Source organism: Pithys albifrons, chromosome 11 (genome assembly GCF_047495875.1).
Source record: "Pithys albifrons albifrons isolate INPA30051 chromosome 11, PitAlb_v1, whole genome shotgun sequence".
Taxonomy (NCBI): domain Eukaryota; kingdom Metazoa; phylum Chordata; class Aves; order Passeriformes; family Thamnophilidae; genus Pithys; species Pithys albifrons.
Genome location: NC_092468.1, coordinates 3,399,802 through 3,405,222, shown reverse-complemented (window position 1 = coordinate 3,405,222; position 5,421 = coordinate 3,399,802).

Here is a 5,421-nt window from a genome sequence, read left to right as displayed (position 1 = left end):
TCCTCACACCCAGCATGGAGTGTTGGGAAGAAGCGTTGGAGGGGAAGTGGAGAGAACTCATCCTCACAAGCCAGCCATGTGCACTTGAGGATGATGGAAGCTCTTTAAAGGGTTGGGAGAGAAAACTTCCAGAAAGCTGTAAGTTGTTAGCTGTTTAACATCATATATATATGTACATATATAGAGAGATATATTACATATAATATGAGAAAATATTGTTGATAACCTTGATGGGAGAAAGGAGGTGAGACAAGCCCCTACATGCACATCAGCTTGCACAGTACCAGCAAGAGCTTTCCAACACCTTTGCATTCCAGTCAGGAATGTATTTAAAGGTTCATGGCTCCTAGGACAGCTGATAGGGATAAAAATCAAGCAGATGCTTGAGACAGACCTTAAATGAGGGCAGCCCTAGAAAACGTAGGATGTCTGAGTATCAAATAATCAGTAGTCTGAGAGGAAAAAAAAAAGGTTGAAACTAATATAGAAAGGCAGGAAAGTGGACGAGGTGTGATCTCAGTGCAGCAAAAGAGCTGCCCAGGGGGAGAAGTCTGGCTCTGCAAAATTCCTGTTCCTAAACAACAGCATTGGGGAGGTCAGTGACAGGAGGGAGGTAGGGCTAATAATAACAAATACCGCCAGAGTTATACCTTACATAGAGAAAACTGCTCTGGAACTGGCTTTCTGAGAGCCCAGCAAAAAGCTTTTGTTTAATTTATGGGGCTTGGGCTATTTTTAGCCGGCAGATCCTTGGGGTTTTATCTGGGATTGCTGCTCTGAGCCAGCAGCTGGAACATTTTAATTGTTTTGCTCTGGATTTGGGGTGGGGTTTTTCCAAAGGGAGAAAGAGGAAAGCAGGTGCTGGGGTCTCCCAACACCAGCCTCTGCTGGTCTTCTGACACCCTTGGCAGCACCTCCCAGGGTGGGGAGGGCAAATAGGTCTTGGAGCAACTCCCTGACTCCTGGAGACTTTTTGGGGCAGTGCTGGGGCATCACAGGGTGAACCCCTGTTCTCCAGTCCAGCCAGGACTCAGCATTTATCCCCAGCCCCTGCTAAAGGCCAGTAACCAGCAGGCAAGAGCGTGACAGGGGTACGCTGTGTTTCCCCATCCTCTGGTTGCTACAGTGGTCTAAAAATAGCCTGGGCGGTCCAGAAAGGAGAGAGCATCCCCTTCTTGCAGGAAAGCCAGAAGCACTCCAGGCCTGGGAACCTGCCTGCGTGCTGCAGGGGTTTATTTGTCAGGAAAGCCCTTTGGTATCTGCCTGGAGCGTGGCTGTAAGAGGAGCCATCTGCTCAGGGACAGGCAGTGTTTACACCAGCCTGGGCAGAGCCTCGTCCCAGCTCCCACTGTGCCATTGGCACCTCTGCCCTGCTCAGAGCTTGGCCCCAGTGATGAATGCAAACATCTCTGTTTAGAAAAACACTGGCTCTGCTGCGCTGGGATCTCCCATGGCAGCTCAGAAATCCGTCCTGGCTGGTGGCTGATGAGCGCTGGCATGGGGAGGTGACAGGGGTCTGGTGGGATGTCCCTGCCATGGAGGACATTGGGAATGCTGGCAGCCTCTCCAGAGCTGTGCCCTGGTGCTGAGCACAGAGCAGTCAGAGGAATGTGGGTGGGCAGGGGGCTGGAGGGGCGGTGGGCTGGAGCCCATGGCAGAACCACTGGCCTCATAGGCAGCCCTGGCATGGGGACATCACAGCTCAAGAGTGTTCTGGGGGTTCCTGCTCCACCTCCTACACTTGGGGCTGCAGGAAGCTACCTCTCCCCAGGCTCTCATGAAGGTGTTGGTGAGTTATGAGACAGAAAGGAGGCAATCAAAAGCAAAACAAAGCACCTCAGCTGTGCACATGGTCCCAGGAGAGGCTGAGGTGCTCCAAGCCCCCCTCTGCCTGTGCTGACCCAAGGGGACTTGGGCTTGGGATTAAAGGGAAAAAATTGAAGAAGAGAAAGAAAAAGCGAGTTTTCAACCTTACTTCCCACCTCTACCCCTTTTTTCCCCTTCTTTTGCCTCCCTACAGTGTAACTGCTTTTCATTTGGGCCCTGCTGACACAAACAATCCCAGGTTTTGGGCTGAAACACTAACAATCACCTCTTTCTATTGCTGGCCAGCGTGGCAGGCTAATTTTAACCTTCCCAGCTCCCTCCATCTCCTGGAGATTGTACTATTGCAGCCAGAGAGTGCTAGAAAATAGTGCATCGCCCACTCATCCAGCCTCCTTCAAGAGGAATATTTGTATGATGCCAAAGAGAGGGTTTCCATGGCAGTGATGACTTTAGCACCGTCACCTTGGAAACCACTAGAGGCCATCTTGAAGGGTTTGAAAATCCCCTTCAGAGACAAATAAGGAGAGGGAGAGGAAAGGCCACTGGGATTAGAGTGGCGTTTCAGTCTGCCCCGACTTGTCTGTTGGCTCCCTGCCCGCTCTCGCTGCTCTGGGTCCTTGCCCGTGCCACTGGGATGCTCCGTAGCCAGGGTGTTGCTTCATTGATAGACCTGGGACAAAGGAATGAGGTGTTTTGCGAATAGAAATGGTTCAGCTGATGCTTCCTGCTGCTTCCCAAGCCACCAGAAAGCGGCTCTGGTTTCAGGGCACTGCTCAGTCAGTGAGACGGAGCTGCCTCCAGCCCTGAAGGGGGTTTCAGGGAGACCCCTGCCTGCACCAGCCAGCGCTGGGCTGATACCAGTGCCTGCCCAACCTCAAGCACCAGCTTCTTTCAGAGCAGCAAACACACAGGTCCCATGTCTTTCTGACAGCCCCCGAGTCCTCACTGCATGCAAAGTGCCCCGTCTTTCTCCCAAGGAGCTGCCAAAATCTGAACCACGTGCAGGAGGCGGCTGCTGCCGTCAGCGCGCTCGCCTGTAGTGGCGAAATGAAAAGAGGTGCCGTTCCCTCCTCTGTGTCACGCACCTCCCACAGCTCAGCCCCCACACGCCGTGGTTCAGCCGACCGAGCGCCACCGGCCACACTCTCCCAGCCTGCAGGAGCTCTGTCACCAGCAGCCAGTCCATCTGGTTCTCAAGGACACCAGGAACACGATGCAGCTGGCAGTGGCAGGAGTGGCCAGTGTTGCTGCTTGTTCAAACTATGGCACCGTTCTCTTTGGAGTTTTGCTCAAAAATAATAGTCATCTTCTTCATTTTGTTTAGGGCAATTCAAAATATTTTATTCTTTCTCGCTGAGGTGCCTTCATGCCGAGGAGTCAGTGACTCACCAAGCCAGAGCTCTGATCTCAGCACCCAGAGCTGGGCATCTCTGGTGCTGCCTACCACCCCTTACCTATGGGTACCCTCACACCACTCCACACCTGCCCCCTAGACAAAATCTGTTGGCCATAAACAACCCATCCAGGTTTCCTGCAGAGAAACACCCATGCAGTGCTTGGTCCCTCCAAGGGATCCCAAGGGGCTGCCTGACCATGGTGCCATTACTGGGATAGCTCGTGTCTCTGTCCTGTTACCTGTACTGGTTGCCTGCTCCTGCCTGCACCTTGCAGGGGGCAAGGTGCATTTTGGGGGTGCCATAGGTAAGTGCTGATGGTGTCTGCAGCCATAGGTCTACCTTGAAAAGCTTTGCCTTGTGTTGAATTAACGTGCCTGAATCTGCCTTTGCACTGAGCCTGATGCCCACCCAGCCTCAAGAGCTGGTGGCTTGAGCCATCACTGCAGAGCAGGGGAGCAGCAGCTGGCACAGACACAGTACCCAGTGGTACCCATGGGTGCAGCACTGGAAACAGGGATGGGGAAGCTTGTAGGAACTGTGGTTTTGTCCCGCTGCTGCTGCCAAGAAGGCCATGTAGTGATTCTTTTACCCCATTCCTAAGGGATCTGGGATAAGAGCAGATCAGCCCAACAGAGCAGCTCTGCACATGCAGCATCACATCACACCCCTCCTCACAGTGACTGAGGGAAGCCATTTCTTTTGGGCTGTCTGCATTGCTGGGCACAGAACAAGCAGTGCAGAGCTCTGGCCCTGGCACAGGGAAATTCTCAGTGCACTCTTGACCCACAGAATGTGAAAATCCCCATTTATATCGATGCAGCTTTTCACATCTTGAACATGTGGGTGTGAGGCCAGAGGTGCCTGGCTATGCCCAGGGCAAAGACTTCTAGCACTCTGTGTGTCACGAAATTCATGCCTGGCCCATGCCGACCAAGGCACCAGGCTGGGCTGCAAAGCATGGAATTACAAGGGTAAATATTTCTTCATGGGCACGAGACGTCCCAGCCAAATCAGGAAACCCACATGTGGTTTTACGTGGGGTTCTCACACCCACCAAGTGTTCAGGTAGAACACGACTTTACTGAGCATTAACGCCCACACTACCAAATCTCCAGCGACAGCAACACTTGGCAAAGCCTCTCTGTTCCTGCAGTGTCCTGCTGCTTGTTTATTGGTCCAGGTGTCCCCAGTCCTTCTGGCTGCAGTGACCGACCTGTGACACCAGACTATGCTGGGAGGGTCTCAGGGCCCTGCTGGAGCCGCTGGGGTACTGCGGTACCCTGGGTGTCCCAGGGATAAAGCTATTTTTTATCCTTCACAGACTGTTCTGAGCTCTGCAGAAGCAAAATTTTTCTCTCCAGGGCCGGGCTGTCCTTTTGTTTGTTTTATTTCAGCACGAACAATACCAAACCCTGCAATAAAACTCCACTACCGCATCACTTCGCCCTGTGTCACGACAACTAATATGTATTTTAACATTAACGCGCTTCCGTGCTATAAAGCGCGATGAACCGGTGCGTGAGCGGGTGTGGGACCCTTTGGGGTGGGTTTGTGCAGGGGCGGGGGAAGGGGAAATCCGACTAACTCGGAGGGGATGCGAGAGGACCCGCAACTCTTTCTCCTCCTCCCGCGGGGGTCTGGCCCCCTCCTGCGGCCGGGTGCGGGGCTGCGCAGGGGTCCCTCCGCCCGGCGGGGTCCGGCAGCCCCTTAAGTGTCCCTCCTCCTCCTGGCGGGGTCCGGCGGCCCCGGACGGGTTTCCCCTCCTCCCGGCGGGGTCCGGCGCTCCTGGACGGGTCCCCCCTCCCGGAGGGGTCTGGCGCTCCCGGACAGGTCCCCCCTCCCGGAAGGGTCCAGCGGCCCCGGCGGGGTCCGGCGCTCCCGGACGGGTCCCCGCTCCCGGAGGGGTCCGGCGCTCCCGGACGGGTCCCCCCTCCTCCCGAAGGGGTCCAACAGCCCCGGAGGTGTCCAACAGCCCCGGACGGGTCCCTCCTCCCGGAAGGGTCCAGCGGCCTCGGCGGGGTCCAGCGCCCCCGGACGGATCCCTGCTCCTCCCGGCGGGGTCCAGCAGCCCCGGACGGGTCCCTCCTCCCAGGGTAACTCCTCCCTCCACTGCCCCCTCAGCCCTCCCTCCCCTCGCCGGCCACTACCGGTGCCCCGCGGCCGCTCGGAAGGGCCACCCCCGGCCCGCCCCCGGCCG